The 17832-nt window shown below is 39.4% G+C and overlaps 1 protein-coding gene across 2 annotated transcripts in view; it reads right to left on the reverse strand.

The window, feature by feature from the left end:
• LOC124276596 overlaps positions 1-17832 on the reverse strand; it is a 210787-nt gene that overhangs the window by 83953 nt on the left and 109002 nt on the right. The window lies entirely within an intron of this gene.

Here is a 17832-nt window from a genome sequence, read left to right on the forward strand (position 1 = left end):
TTTGAGGAACTTCAGAATGTCAAGGTGACCTGTTTTGGCACAAATCATTGCAGGTGTTAAATTCTCATAATTCATCAAACTAATCAAGGCAGGGCATGTTTCAATCACTTTTGTTGTCAATTCCATGTTTCCTGCTTCACAGGCATAATGCAAACAGGTGTTTCCTTTCCAGTCCTTCGCTGAAATATCAGCACCTTTCTTCTTGAGAAAGTTGAACACCTTAGGATTTCGTGACTTTGCAGCCATGAGCAGGAGGGTTGTCCCATCGATGGTATATTCAACATTAAATCCTCCATGTTCACCCATCACTGTAACGAGGTGTTCTAGATGTTCCAGTTTGCCATGGGTAACACAGGCTACCACACATGCATACAGATCAGGTGCTCTGTCACCTAGACCTACAGCAACTTCTAAAGACTTAGAGAATAGAAAGTAACTGTCAGAGAGGGAAGTCAAATACATAAAGCTTTCACCAGTGTCCATATCCCTTCGCAGGACAGTCTCAACTATGTTATCATTGATCTCTGTCCAAAGCAGAGAAGCAATGCTTTCATCACGGAGAACTGGGTGTTTTACTGTCCAAATGAAGCATCCTTGTTGGATACCTTCCACAAGTCTGTTCACCACTGTTGGGTGTAGTTGGGGAGAGATGGAGATCATGTTTGTGATATCGTCCATGCCTGTTGAACTCTTATCCAATCTCACTCTTTCATACAAGAACTTCGGTGAGCAGTGTTCCAGCAGCAACACGATATTAAGATGTCCTACAGCACAGGCTGCAGCATCGTATATGGAGGGGTGGGAGAAAGATGCCACGTGATCCTCCACTGTACAGTAGATCCCAGTAAAGTTGTTGATCTCATTGGCAATGCCTGTCCTTGTACAACAAGGAACTACTTCCTTCACAGCGTCAAACATTACATGTCCAGCTTTCCCTGACTGCAAAGAAACAAGATTCAGTTTCCCATCAGACAGGATGAGGATGATGATCGCTGCCGATCTATTGCTTCCCTCCCGGACAATGGTGCCAAGGTCGCCTCTCAGGTAGGTCAGTGGATGGTTGAAGAATTGCAAGTTGTGCATCTGGAAGACAGCATTGGTGAAAAACAGTCTGCTGATAAGAGGAAATCCAAATATGCTGTGTTTTGAATCTGCGATGATACAAATATCTTTTTCAGAGATATCGCATGCAGGGTGTTTGGACTTGTAGGAACATAACATACGTTTCTATTCTTCCATCGTGACACAGTCTTTAGCCATATCAAGAACAGCTTCTGTTGTAAGCAGATCCACCGTGTACTGATGTAGTCTGGAACATCCTTCCTTCCAGTTGTATGTCCTGGATGTGAACACAAGCTTCAGTCTGTAGACAGGGATTTCTTCATTAGATTTGTCTTTCTGTTTTGATTGTTCACCCTTCTTCTTCTTCTTTGAAACCTCTTTATCTGCAGCTGTTTTAGCACGATCATCAACTAAAGCACAAAACAATTTATGCAGTTTTTCCAGATTTGAAGTGAATGTAACACAGCCAAATATATCATCAAAAACAACCAACATGTGTGATTGACGTTTAGAAATTTATTAACATCAAAGTGTTCAATGTTTTCCACAAAGACTGTTTCATATCCTTGTTGCTGATATGCCTCACAGATCATCAGAGCAATGCTGGTCTTCCCATCCCCCGGGCTCCACAGATGCTGACATGACCATGCTTCCCAAGGAGTAGTCTGGCTGTCTGGAGGGCATGGATGTCCACAAAAGATGATCCGTCTTTTGACGGAAACGTTCTGTGGGGAAAGGAAACTACAATTGGGTGACAGTTAATGCGGTTGGTGTTTGGATCTGATGCTGTCAATCCATGCAAGTATACACGTAAACATAACAATTTCCTTCTTTAAGCTCACCACAGAGGATGAAAGTATCGACTTACACGCATTTATCTTAACTGCTCCATAATGAAAATACTGTAAATGTTTTAGATCAACTGTTCATTGTTCGGAACATCCATTATGTCTGAAGAGTAATTTCTGAGATAAAACCTGAGAACGAATCCCCAGTTAATTTGGGAAGATTATTATGGATTGTGAAGCCCCTTGAAATCAATAAGTCAACACTTCTTCCTTATAACCATGCCCTCTTTTCATTTTCAGGATAACACGTTTGAGCAGCTACATGAGGGATCGAAGATCGAGATGCGATTGTCGCCATTGTCCTCTTTATCAAATTATCAGTATGTTTGTGCATCATCTCACCTTGGGACAGACATCCTATGGTTCCTTGCTCCCCAACGGAGACAGATACATTGGAAGCATTGGTCAAGTCCACCTGAGACACTGGGCCACCTGCAACAGAACAAGATAACCTCTGGTCTCAATATTCACGTCATACCCATCCGGTCAAGGAACCATAAACATAAATTTAAACCAATTATTTCATTTGGTAATACTCATGCTTATCTAACTGCATGCATGACCTGAGTGAATGAGACAGAAGTGGGTTGTCTCCCTTCTTCATTCCTCCTCAGTACTTCAGCTGTTTCCTCAGTAAGCATCTGGTCATGTGCTGGTCACGTGAGTCGGGGGTTCCTTCCATTGCTCACCGTTCTGAAAGTAAACTACACTTACACTATGACTGAAGACTTGACCAAGATACAGTACATTCCACATGGGTCTGATCTTTCCATTTTGAAAGAATCTCTCCAGCAGTTTATGCAGTACGGTTCAATAGATCAAGCAAGAAAGTATGCAACTGAAATTTGAAAGTTATATGCACTTCCAGTCTATTAGTCCGACCTTCGTACTCAGTCAAGAGCTAAATGTACCCATTTGTGCAACATACAGTCTATATTTTGTTATTGTTTTGATTCCAGCAAGAGAACAGGTTCATGGTCCCGACAAAGGAACACACAGTATACCTGTATATAGTGAAACCTGTTCTCAGCTTATATACTTTGATGGTTATACGGATATGATAGCTGTGATAGATAAGTTCATACAAAAAAACAGAAAGATGTTCAGAAAGTTTGTCTTGTCGTTACCAGTCGTATTTGTTGACTGGTTTTTGAGCCTGACTGTTTTTTGAACGTGTGGATGATATTTTGAGTTTAACTATTTTTCTGTTTCATATATGTAGCCCCAAACCTCACGGGTACCCTGCCAGAAAGACTTATTGCAGTGACTATACTTACGTACATTTGCACCTAATCTGCATAGATCTTTTCTATAGACAATCTCATTGCAGTGGTTTTAAGTTTTTAGTATTGCACATCATTGTGTTTCAGGTAAGACAGGTTTAATTCCAAAAAATATTCACCTACATCTGTCACACCAATGTTCTCCGAATTCAAATCTTTTCAACGTGGAACTTCTGTAACTGGCGATTAGGTCCCTGACTCGAGGGTGTGGGTTCGAATCCCGGATGGGACTTAACCCTACAAAACTGCAAGAATCTGTACCTTACTAAGAAAGTGTAATTCCAAATATAACATTTGTTACGTCAGAAATACGCACAAACCCATGTGCGTGGGTTTGAATCTCTCACCGTCCATGGCATTATCCTTACTAAAAACTACACAAAACAATTCTGTAACAAAGGTTTTTCGCATATAACAAGCATCGAGAGGGGGACGAGTCATCTTGTGGGTTACGGAAGGGGATGAATGGGACACATCCACGAAAGTCATCGCGCTAGCTGAATTCCTTTTGTGTGTCGGGAACAGTTGTATAGCCATATTATACAGTTATAGACTGTTGATGAGGTCAATAGCCACATTATACAGCTATAGACTTGTGATGAGGTCAATACTCACATTATACAGTTATAGACTGGTGATGAGGTCAATAGCCACATAATACAGTTATAGACTGGTGATGAGGTCAATAGCCACATTATACAGTTATAGACTGGTGATGAGGTCAATAGCCACATTATACAGTTATAGACTGGTGATGAGGTCAATAGCCACATTATACAGTTATAGACTGGTGATGAGGTCAATAGCCACATTATACAGTTATAGACTGGTGATGAGGTCAATAGAGTTAAAATTTTAAGTCACATCAGCAATATTTCAGCCATATCGTGACTAAAGCAAGTTATAAATATATCAACAATTTAAGTTAAATTATAAAATTCTGCCAACGAAGGACAGTAAAACAACTAGGGTATCACAGATATAGATATAAAACTAGTAGCTAAATCTTCAACATTTGAACTATACAAGACGATACAATATACAATATAAACAGGCTATTGATCGCCAACAACTGAAGGTAGATCACCATACTAGGAACCATGGGGACTTACATTACTATTGCTACCTGCATGGACCCTAGCTGGATTTACAACATCCCCTCAGCCGTTGGCGATGTAGGAACATTTAGCCGAAAGATAAAATAACAGAAATGCTACGATTAAAAATAATGTTGTGCGATATGGACTTTGAAAGTGTATGGGACTTACGTACCCTCTCAGGAGGACAATAATTTTCGATACTTTAACCCCCTTTGAGGGTACAGCCGCTCACAATCACAGTTGCTAATTCATACTACCATGTTTAAAATACCATTTACATATTTACAAAACTTATTATTCAAAATTTATGCAATAATTCTATTTCTTTAAAAAAAACAAGTATTAAATGAGAATTGACAGTATAAAAAAGATTCTTCAGGGTTTTGACACTGAAATATTTATCCCTTGTGATGGAAAAGTCTTGACCGTGATTCGTTCATCACAAGGGATACAGAATGAAGGATCTTCTCCTTTCAATAAATACTCATGTGTATATCTTGTATGTCCAAAATAATACGACATCGTCGCATGATGACCTCCTCAAACCTGGACTGACAACCCAAGTAGGTGTGACCGATAGTTGGTTTAATTTCGTGTAATACCTACCTGGGTGTCCCACTTCTTTTGCATTAGATCTCGAATATATCATCTAATCACGGCTTTATAATCAGAATATGGGATAAGAAGTGGGGTCACAGATTTGTTGAGTGCCGCCTTGGCGGCAAAATCGGCCATTGTGTTACCTGAGATTCCTACATGGCTGGGTAACCAACAAAAGACGATGTCGCATTGGTTAGTAGCAAGAGCATTGTATAATTCAACGATTTCAATTAAATGTTGATGTTGAGAAGACAAATTTTAATAGCCTGCAGGCAAGAAAGAGAATCTGAAAATATTATGTATTGTTTAGATTTTGGGTGTTTGTTAATATATTTAAGAGCTGTGAGTATGGCATTAGCTTCCGCTGTGAAAATAGAGTTGTTGTCAGGTAATCTAGAAGATATTGTTTTTGATCCAATAACAGTGGCACAAGCCACTGCGCCACCGTCCTTGGACCCATCTGTAAATAAGGACTTGTATGTATTATATTTACTTTTTATTTGAATATATTCCTGTTTATATTGTAATTCATTGGTTTCTGATTTCTTAAAATTTGTCAGAGTTAGGTCAACTTCAGGCCTCACCAGTTGCCAAGGAGGAGAAGAAAGAAGACACAAAGGAGATATATTTTCCATCGCAGTGCCGGCAGCAGAAATGAATGGCTTAATTCTGTGCCCAAGAGGCGGAACTAGGGAAGACTTTTTGTTATATAGATCCTCATAAAGAGGATTAAAAACACAGTTATATGCCGGGTTAGACTCACTAGAATAAGTTTTATGATATATTGTAACGATAATTTTATGCGGCGTTGTTTGAGAGATGGCTCATCAGCCTCTACGGAAAGACTGTCAATAGGAGAAGTTCTGAAAGATCCAACACAAAGTCTGAGACCTTGGTGATGAACAGAATCTAATAATTTAAGATTGCTTTTGCAGGCTCCACCATAAATGATGGAACCATAATCGAGTTAAGAACGGACGAGTGATCTGTATAAGTGAAGGAGGGTTGACTGGTCCCCTCCCCACTTGGAGTTTGAAACTACCTTTAATAAATCAAGTGCCTTCAGACATTTAGCTCTCAGATATTTAATATGTGGTAAGAAAGTAAGATGTTGGTCAAATATTATTCCCAGAAATTTAGCTTCCTTTACAATTTTAATTGGAGAGCCTGCTAGATGCAATTCTGGGTCTCTGTGCGGCTTATATTTCCGACAGAAATGAATGCAATTAGTTTTAGTTTTTGAAAACTTAAAACCATTTCGTTCTGACTAATCATTAATTTTATTAAGGCATAACTGCAATTGTCTCTCAATCGTGTGCATATTTTTACCTCGACATGACACATTAAAATCATCAACAAATAATGAACCATCAATGGATTCATTTAAAACTTTAGATAAGCTGTTTATTTTTTTACTGAATAACGTTACAGATAATATGCTACCTTGTGGTACACCCTGGTCTTGATCATACATATCAGACATGGTTGAACCCACACGTGCCTGGAACTGCCGATCTGTTAAAAACTGAGATATAAATTGAAACAAACGGCCTCTCAATCCCATTTCATGAAGATCTTTTAAAATTCCATACTTCCAGGTCGTATCATACGCTTTCTCTAAATCGAAAAATATTGATACAGCATGTTGTTTTTGGATGATAGCATCCTTTACAAACGTTTCCAGTGTAACTAAATGGTCTATGGTACTTCGATTTTTTCTAAAGCCACACTGAATATTTGTTATAAGATTATTTGTTTCCAGGTACCATACCAGTTGGTTATTGACCATTCTCTCCATGGTTTTACATAAACAGCTGGTAAGAGATATTGGCCTATAATTAGAAGGATCCGTATGATCCCGGCCGGGTTTAGGCATAGGAATGAAAACAGAATTCCGCCACGAAGAAGGGAAATTCCCAGGAGTCCATATATTGTCAAACATACATAGTAACCTTTCAAGACCTTTTCCTTTAATTGTTTGTATCATATTCCAAACCTTGGACATTGGAGTTCTGGAATTGATTTTAGATACATATTTGTGCCAGGATTGGCGTTTAGATTGCTTGAAGGTGCGTCGGGCTTTAGCATTTGATATCTTAAATTTGTTTAAGTTGTGGACGGTGGGGTGAATGCGAAAATATTTTTCTGCCTTCTTCCTTGCTTTTTTGGCTTGTTTACAGTCGTCAGTATACCATGGTTTTCGTATATGTGGATTTGTAGAGGATTTAGCAATAGTTTCATTTGCAATTTTCAGTAATTCTTCTGAAAAGATCTGAATCGGGTCAGAAGTATTAAAAATTAATTCAGGTGTAATTGTCCGTTGACATAATGTCTCAAATAAAGACCAATTTTGCCTTTGTAAAATTATATCTGGATGAAGGTGGGGTATCAGCTGGATGAACGAGTGAAAGTAAAGTTGGAAAATGGTCACTTCCACAAAGGTCATGATGAACTGACCATTCGAACTCATTGAGCAGTCCAGAATCTGTCAGCGACAAATCAAGTGAGGAGTATGTGCCTGTTGCAGGATGTAAATATGTATGTGAATCATCATTAGAAATACATAAATCATTATTGGTAATAAAATCCTCTAGGACCTTGCCCTTAGAGTTGGTGTGGAGACCACCCCAGAGCAGATTGTGGTCATTCAGATCACCCATGATGACACATGGTTTAGGTAATTGATCATATAATGACTAAGGATCAGACTACCGAAGAACAAAAGAAGGAGGAACATACAAAGAGCACAATGGAGGAGAAAAACCATGATATGAGTTGTACTGACGTAAATTAAGTTTGTCTGTCTGCTTTAAATATGTTTCCTGGAGACAGAAAGCTGATGGTTTGTAGTCTTGGGTCAGTAATTGTAAATCATTAAAATTCGTTTTTAAATCCTCTACAATTCCACTGAATCAAACGTTGTAAACTATTCATCTCTTTGGCGGATTGACTGGAGGTCTGGCTCACCCATGTCCTTTAGGCGATAAAATTGTTGTCCTGCGATGGATGCTTTCCGAAACGTCCACCTCTTCCAGTGATCCAAACTTGTGAAATTTTATAGGATCATATGATCCTTTAGGAATCCTATCAGTCTGTTTGTTGCGAGACAATGAGTCAAGGTTTTGCCTTGCTAAACGATTCCTTTCTTTCCTAGATTGTAATTTTGTTGAGGAGTCATTTTGGTGATCCTGACCTTTGAGATGGTGTCACAGAAGTAGTTTGTGAAGGAATCTGTTCAGCTGGGAAGGGATCCGCAGTCTGAGAAAAAGAATCAGATGGACAGTGGGGTTCAGGATTAACAGAATAGACCGATCCAGTCTCGGCCGATAAGCCCCGCCCACTTCGTTTTTTGACGTTAGGGGGGACAACCACTGGCAAATCACAATGGCGTCACCGCCGGCGAAACGTTACGTGATTGCGAACGTTGGTGATGAATTCTGCTTGTGATACTTTGGTATCCGTCGTTTGTGAATGTTATTTAAAGAGGCAAGTTATACGTATGTGATTTTTAATATATTTTAGCTGGCAGATTACAACTGGCGAGTGAAAATGAGTTACATGCCCGATGAAAAAGCGTCTCGACTAGCTGCTGAGACTGTAGGAAGCGTAATTTCCTCCGAGTCAATTAATCTATCTGGCAATTCACCCCCGTCACAGATATTAGCAGGGAAAGGATAACTGAATTTTGTTGTTTGGGTTTATAAATTTTTAAAACTCGTGAACACCACCTGGTCATGTTGCACATCGTTTCGGTATCTATAAATAGATTATCAACACTGCGCGTGGCGCCTTTACTTATCCGTTTGCGTTGTTCAAATTCTAGTTCAATAATCTGAAAACATGGGTTTCTATCTTTTAATGAATTAAGAGAATGGTAAATAAAAGCAGAAAATATTTCCCGTCTACTACTTCATGCACCTTATTTCTCTGTACAATTAATGTAAACAAATCAATCACAGCATAACCTATTTGATCTTATTTGGAAATCTGGAGAAGTTAATTGGGCTTGTAAACAATATGTTTCCATGGACGTATCTGGACATACCCAGAAGCAAATATTCAACAGCTGATCTGCAGCAACTCTCAGTAAAGTTTCTCTCTTCAAAATCTGTACACCATGATAAAATGACACTGAATATAAGGAAATCATTTTTTTAATCATCATTTCATTTAATTTTTCTATATGTACTTTCTTGTGGAATCCTAATTTACATACAAACTTCCACAATACTGGACTTCTTGAACTGCCAGCGTTTATGTACAGGTATGTCACAGCACCAGAACACAAAGAACATCCAAGATACATCCAGAAATAGGAAACATGTGATGCAAAATTTTGGAACAGAGAATCCACAGTTATTCGAACAATTAACTAGCATTGAAATAGAATGTTACACAAAATAGAAATGTAGATCTATTGTTTTTTCATCAGAGATGTTTAACTGCTAACTACTAGTGTAAATAAGGTGCAAAGAATATATCCTATGTTCAAAGCCTTCTGTCAATACAATTATTGCTTCTTAATTAAACAATGATAATCTTTGTTTTATTAGATCTGAGACCATATCCCTAGAGGACATAACACTGATTTTGATCTATTTCCTTTTTTGAGATACTTACTGGTGTCATAAAAATTATAGTAAAGTTGATTCAAAATTTGGTAAAAGTCATAACAAAGGTTTAGGAAAACAGACATGAAAATGTCCTGAAGCGTTCACCTCCTACAAACCAGTGTGCAATTTAATAGGAAGCTCATTTTGCAAATAACCATCAACAAACCTTGAACAATTTGTCGAAATCCACCATCTTAATAAACACTAGCTTTGGCTCAGTCTTCAAATAGTAGTAACCTCCTAAAAAACGTTAATTTATCAGAAGGATTACATCAAATATGGGTTAAATATATGTTTCAATTTTTATTCCGTTACATGAAAAGTCACCTGAGATTTTTGTAAGTTATTCTGTTCCAGGACTAGATAATGCCTGACCAGGGTTTGACCAAAACGTAGCCTTTGCTTTTTCAAATTCCCTGGATGTTGAAATAACTTTAATGAGTTATGATACTAGCAATCACTTTCAGAATTATCTTATGAGTAAATGTAGTATTTAAAAAAACACATCTAAAAGCACAGGCCGAGAAACTAAGTTAATACCAAGTGATTGTCCTGCCATATGTATGGTGTTTGTTCGCCTAGTTCTGCCTTAAAATCTAAAACATCTTATATGTCAATCAATTAAATAATTATTTATTATTGATTAGATTATTATTAATTTTATTACCCTTCGACGTTTACTAAAAAAGGCAAGATTCTGAAAACATACCTTGACATCATTTCCAGTGAATTAATCAAAATTACAGTTGTAATATTACTCCTAAAATGTACCATTATATGTGAATAATTTATGTGGTAACAAAACTTCAAAAAATGTTCTCATAATTAAGATATACACTTTATTTCACTCCGTCCAATACTCCAGAAAGTCACTATTCTTCTCACATAGTTTTCGTATTCGATCAACCTGGAGGAAGGTAATTCAGTTCAAATTCCCATGCAATTCTTTATAAAAAATCTGAAATATTTAAAGCATGGTTTTATAGGCACTCATATGAACTAATTTTGATACTTGGATATTGCATGATAGGCAACTGCTGACACTGACAATATTTCCGTTTGAATAGAAAATATTACTCCTCGAATATTTTGCTCTGTTAACAAGATTACTGTAGGCCTTCAGATTGTGCTTATGAAACTTAAAACATCCTAAAATGTGTGACAAATTGAAGAATATCTAAGAGCGAAGGGGACAATATCCGCCACATTGTTCTTTCATGTAACATGTTTTGCTATTTAGGTTGACCCTAACCGAAATGAAGATTTGTTTACATTGTGTCACGGCTTTCTCGCCTGTCTCTTTTGAGCTTTGCGGCGTACCAACTCAATGCCTAGTAGTGACTAAAAACGTTAAGCAAAAACAATTTTGCAGTTACAAGAATTGTCCGTGTTTATAACACTTGCAAAGTCTTAAACTGCTATTTGTTGTCATCAATTGGTAATGATTTTGCACATGTGCAAAAGTGTGCAAATTCGTGCAAATTCTCATCAGCAGGCAGACGTAGGTTTCCTGAACGATGGTGCAGACATTTAACTGATCGTCAGGCCTATCGCGTTTCTTGATCCGCCTCCATTTTTGTTGTCTTGACCGCAATGGTTTTGTTAAGGTACACATCAAATCGCAGCAATATGTAATAAATATAGCGAGTGTAAATGGCATAATTTGAAGCACATCGCTTCGGATGCATCGTTTGACCCCGGAAATAAGTCTGACAAATCCACACAGCGCGCCCGGCCTGCTGATTGGCCAAAATTGACGCATGCGCCAGTTTTGATTGACAGACTGGATCGGTCTATTTATAGCATCTCAATGGGTTAGGTATGTACATTTCAACATGCATATTGCAATACCCTGCTTTAACTGATTTTGGTGCCGTTGGAGATGAAAAGGAAAATAAATATGTGTTTGTTTTGAACGTTTCAGTGCCTTGTCGCCTGGTAAATCTTTTCACAAAAGTAACCCCTTGGTCACGCATTTCTGAAACTATATCCAACTCTGACATCGATCACGATCTCTTATGATGCCTTTGCTGGTGTTCAACGATCTGTGTGGAGAGACTGACACAGAAATTCCAACAAATTCCTCTACTGACATTAGGTTTGTGGCTTGATGTCGCTTGGTACATTCAATAAAAATAGAACCAGTCCTCAAACGTTTGATAGTTTTGACATCACCCGCAATTCCATAAATACCCTTTGCAACCGCCAAAGGGTTCAATTTGATTGGTGTCTGATTAGGTGTTTCCATCATCAAGAATCGTGGCCAATACTGCACTGGTTTTGTGATATGGTTCACATCGTTCTCAGAATCAACTTCTAGAGTACGTTTTGATTTTTTTATGGGGGTTTGAAAAGCCATGGTTGTGTGATTAAGGTTCATCATCCCTACTCCCCACCCGGCACCGAATGCCAAGAATGGCAGTATCCTATTGCCTGTGGATATCCAACAGACAGACACCAGGGACATAGGGATGATATACACCAGTAGTAAGTCCTACCAGATTGGCCCACGAGCCATCGCCTTCTGGCACCGGCATCTAGGCAAATTTTCTCAAATTTGAACAATCAATGTAATAGAGTATATACAGAATATAACATTTCAATATTGTGTCCAAGCAGAACCAAGCGAAAAAATGATAGAGCAATGAAATTTAGTGCTAAGGACTCGGCATGACCAGCCGATTTGTTGAACCGGGGCCCATTCAACCACCCGTCTAGGTGAAGTAAGGGGCGAAGTGGTGTGTTGGGCAAAGGAACACTATTCCTGGAACCAGTGCCCTCAACCACCAGCCTCCCGTCCTCCACCGACACAGGGGCGCAACCTACGGCAAACGGGTTGGTGGACCAAATATCCACAACGGGGGGTTGAAGCGCGCTTAGCGTTACCCAGCACCCACCACGAGAAGTGGCCCTTCATGGGTGCCGATGAGATCAATAACCACGTTATACAGTTATATACTGGTGATGAAGTCAATAGCCACATTATACAGTTATAGACTGTTGATGAGGTCAAAACCAACGACAAAAGTCCACACACAACAATGAAAACGACGAGAGAAACAGTGTGAACCTTGACACTCAACGTCGCCAAATAGAACGACAGAATACATCCAATACTACTGTGAGATTTGACAACGAATGGGAAAGGTCATTTAAAGGTGCTTCAACTCGATACAAGAGAAAACGACTTGTCTTATCTAACGTTAAAGCTGATAAGTCGTTTGATATTATCCGTGATGCAATTACTGATTACGCTAAAAAACGAGATGTGCATATCTCTCTGATTAGACTACTGAGACACTGGGAGGGTTCGAACCCAACATACACAGTACGTGTGAACATAGATAACAGGGTAGCTGACAAGGGTTTGCAAGATGACAAATTCTGGCCTCCAAATGTGAAATGTACTGGGTTCCTTACACCCGTAGAGGTGATAACAGGGCATCATATTAATTCAGAATGGCAATTTTTGTTTATCTCATACTTATCAACATGCTGAGTATAGGAAAATGGAATGTGAGAAGTGTATTGAATTGCCACCACTACCTAGAGAAACTAGCGAGCGACTGTGACGTCCTTACAATGTGTGAACATTGGCTAAATGATGGAACGCAAGGCTGGTTCGACTGTCTAAGTGAGAAGTTCGACGTTGAAGTTAAGGTAAAAGCTAATTAGAGAGGGTGTAGAGGACAAGGCGTTGTAGCAATTTTAGTTAACAAAAACATATACAGGTATGTAGTGATATGTGAATGTGAATATGATAACATTATAGCTGTGAGACTCTCCCGTTCCCAGTGTGCTGATCTTTGTATAGTGTGTGCTTTGCTCCTCTCCACGAACCACAATACAGCGATGTATGAGGAGAGCGTCAAGGACGTGTTTGATGTGGTCGATGAACTAGCAGAGGCAGTTATGTTGTACTATGTGGAGATTTTAATACAGACATTGTAAACAACCACGCATTCCCTCGATCCTCAATACTGCGGTCATACTTGGATGCAAGGAACATGATACCGTCATACGCAGGTGACGTTATTCAAGGAGATCTCAAGACATGGCGCAATGAGGCTGGGACACAATCCTCTCTGATTGATTACATATTCTTACCCAGTGCTCTTCAATCGTCTGTGTTGACAACGCTTGTTGATAACAAGACCAGTTATGATATATTGGATCATTCACGAGTGGTTGTATTATTCCTTAGTGATGCGTTCTTAACAGGCCAAAAGCTATGGACTCCTCCAACCTACAAGTGGCAGAAAGCTAATGACATCGAACTAAAGACGTACTCATCTGAAGTTGACAATACTTGGTGACACGCTACCAGACTTGACACATGCTAATAGTGAGATGGTAGCATATTATTTTGATGCCATAGTAAGCGCTCTCCACACGTCAGCAGCGATGTACATCCCAACAGGATACTACAGGCCATACCTCAAACCCTATTGGAGAGACTCCGGTCTTGATTACTACCACTACCAGATGCGTCAAGCCAGACGACAATGGGCATCTGAAGGTAAACCTAGAGGAGATTCGCATGACTCTTACAAGCAATATAAAGCAGCGAAATGCGACTTCCGCCGACAGAAACGAAAAGCAGAAAGGGACTGGGACAGACACAAGTATACAGAGCTGAACTCTGCCTGTGAAGTAGACATTGGTGAATTTTATAAAACTGTCAGGAAGCAGAGGAAGACTAACGTAACATGCACATCCCTACATTATAACGACAAGACAGCTAGCATCCCTACATTATAACGACAAGACAGCTAGCATCCCTACATTATAACGACAAGACAGCTAGCATCCCTACATTATAACGACGAGACAGCTAGCATCCCTACATTATAACGACAAGACAGCTAGCATCCCTACATTATAACGACAAGACAGCTAGCATCCCTACATTATAACGACAAGACAGCTAGCATCCCTACATTATAACGACAAGACAGATAGCATCCCTACATTATAACGACAAGACAGCTAGCATCCCTACATTATAACGACAAGACAGCTAGCATCCCTACATTATAACGACAAGACAGCTAGCATCCCTACATTATAACGACGAGACAGCTAGCATCCCTACATTACAACGACAAGACAGCTAGCATCCCTACATTATAACGACAAGACAGCTAGCATCCCTACATTATAACGACGAGACAGCTAGCATCCCTACATTATAGCGACAAGACAGCTAGCATCCCTACTTTATAACGACAAGACAGCTAGCATCCCTACATCATAACGACAAGACAGCTAGCATCCCTACATCATAACGACAAGACAGCTAGCACACCTGAGGAAATCTGCACCATGTGGTCTGATTACTATGGGGATCTGCTGTCACCTCTCGACAAGCCTGAGTTCGACAAGGACTTTTATGAGGAAACGAAATCAAAAGTGAGAGATATAGCAAAAAGTGGCATACTTGAGAACGATACAATCCTAAAAACAGATATTGCATCCATTGAAGTGAAAGCAATTATTAAGAAGCTGAAAAAGAATAAATCTCCGGGACCTGACTGTATTACTGCCGAGCATCTCCATTATGCTGGCACTCTTCTGTTTAAACACCTGGCGCACCTCTATAATATGATCGTCAGCTCCTGTCACACGCCTGTTATGATGAGAACTGGAACGATTATTCCGATACATAAAGGAAATAACAAAGATAAACGCAACCCAGCTGATTATCGCGGTATCACTCTCACATCAGTGATTGGGAAGGTGTTTGAGAGATTGCTGCTTGACAGACTGGAATCCTACATCAAAATTGTAAATCCTGATTTCCCACATCGCCTCCAGTGTGGATTCCAGAAAAAGCATGGAGCCAGTGTAGCCACATACGTATTAAAGGAGATTATCGAGATAGACACTCAAATGTCCTTGTTGCCTTTCTGGACAACGAAAAGGCCTTCGATAGGATATGGCATGAGGGGCTGTTGCTGAAACTATTCAACCTTGGTGTAAAGGGCCGTGCATGGCATATCATCCCTCAATCGTATCAAGAAGCATGTGCGTGTGTTAAATACAATGGTAAAATGAGTGATTTGTTGAATGTCCAACAAGGAGTAGAACAAGGTCGTGTGCTCTCAGCATGGATGTTCCTAGTCTATATCAATGACCTGATATCCCAACTTGATGATTTACAATACGGGCTAATCGTTGGTAAGGAGCACATCCCCCTCAGTATTATTGGCCGATGATACTACTGTTGCCAGTACTACTGCAGATGGACTGAACATGTCCCTTGCTGCTATCCACCGGTATGCCCTCCGCTGGAGACTGACATATAACGCCAGTAAGAGCTGTCTCTTGTCTTTCATCAACGACAGAAGACAATGTAATAGATCTGTCTTCCAAATTAGAGCAGTGACATTGCCGATCCATACTAGCACGATTTATGCTTGCTCTCTGATACACACAGAGAAAGCAAGTGGACGAACTGCTCGAGCTTGTACTAAAGCAAGACAGACAATCAACTCCCTAAGAGAAGTTGGCCTCAGAGCTGGAGGATTTAGCCCAATATCTTCTTCGAATATCCGGCAAAGAGTAATCTTCTCATCTGCTTTCTATGCATGTGAACTCTGGCCAAATATCATCAATTGTGAAATCAACGAAATGGAAACTTTGCAACGGTACTTTGCGCGGCGAGTCCAGAATCTCCACAAGAGGTCGTCTACAGGTGCTACAATCCAGGTCCTTGGATTATGGACAATGCTGGGCAGAATAGACAAGATGAAGCTTCTCTTCCTAGGACGACTCTGTAGAGCAGCCGGCACAACTATTGTGAAGCCGATCTTCTATCTGAGACTGTGCCAGTATGCCACCACTACGACACATAGTACCAGATCCATAACACATGATCTACTAAATGTAGCCAAGAAGTATGGGTTATCAGGCGTACTAGACAAATTTATCAAAACCGGAGAATTCCCATGTAAAGGTGGGAAAGCACAGTCAAACGAACCTTGTGTAGATTTGAAAATATTAAATGGAGAAACACTTTGCAACAACGTCCTGATATGCATAGGTTTAGTGATATTGATACCCAGCTTGCTCCACATCGTCTCTGGAATCTGTGTGCATGGTATGGTATCGCATCTCCTCCTGTTTATGCCGTGGTTAAGCTCGGCATATTACCTGTAAGATCGGGACAATGTCTGCTCTGTGACTGCGAAAGGGAAGATATTGTTAAGCATCAATTGCTTTACTGTGAAAGCCTCACTGAACAAAGAATGTGCTAAGTGAGACGTTGTTTGATAACCTCAGCCTTGACACCTATCTCAGACTCGAGGACACTGCTAGTGATGAAGCTAAGGTCCTGACATACCTCAGTGCCAGTACGGATGTGGTCCATGATATGACACTGGACAGCTGGGCAACATTTATCAGCATCGTGGCTAAAAATGTCAGCTCATGGAACTTAAGGTGTATATTATATCTGTGAAATTATGTCACACACCATGTAAATACAGCTCTTTATATTTCTCTTTTGTTGTGAAAACCCTGTTGAACTCAATTGTCATATGTATTGTCTCTGTCGTCAGTGCGACTGACAACTAATATAATCTAATGTACTCTCCAAATCACTGGGGGAATTAAAGAGTATTCTTAAACAGAGACATCAAATACATTTTACAATGCTGTACACACAATGTTGTCAGTCAAGTCTATACAATGCCACTTGGAGTGAGTGTGTTAAGTTTTACCGTTTTTAGCAATATTCCAGCAAAATCAGGGCGGCTATGCCAGTTGGAGGCAAAACACATTATTATATCATGTCCAAAGAGACATACGTGTCACCTGTACAATTTTGAGTCTGCTACAATGTAATACAATGATGTATACACTAAAACAACTCAAAACAATGCTATATAGACAACAACTATACAGCACAATGGCATCATTCATATCTATATTATGCTAGTTTATTTTCAAAATGAAGGCAACACACACTATATTACATCATGACAACGAGACATGTATGTTTTCAAGTTCAAGCACAAGAATAGAATACAATAGACTACTACAATGTGATTCAATGCTGTATAGCGACTATACAACACAATACAATGCAATACAAAGTTATAAACCGATGTACGCCCTTACAACACTATATAATGATAAAAACACCCTTACAACACTATATAATGATGTAAACACCCTTACAACACTATTTAATGATATAAACACCCTTACAACACTATACATGACATATACACCCTTACAACACTTTATAATGATATAAACACCCTTACAAGACTTTATAATGATATAAACACCCTTACAACACTATATAATGATATACTGA

The sequence above is a fragment of the Haliotis rubra genome, unplaced genomic scaffold (assembly GCF_003918875.1).
Source record: "Haliotis rubra isolate DU_JTF1 unplaced genomic scaffold, ASM391887v1 Scf1052, whole genome shotgun sequence".
Lineage (NCBI taxonomy): Eukaryota > Metazoa > Mollusca > Gastropoda > Lepetellida > Haliotidae > Haliotis > Haliotis rubra.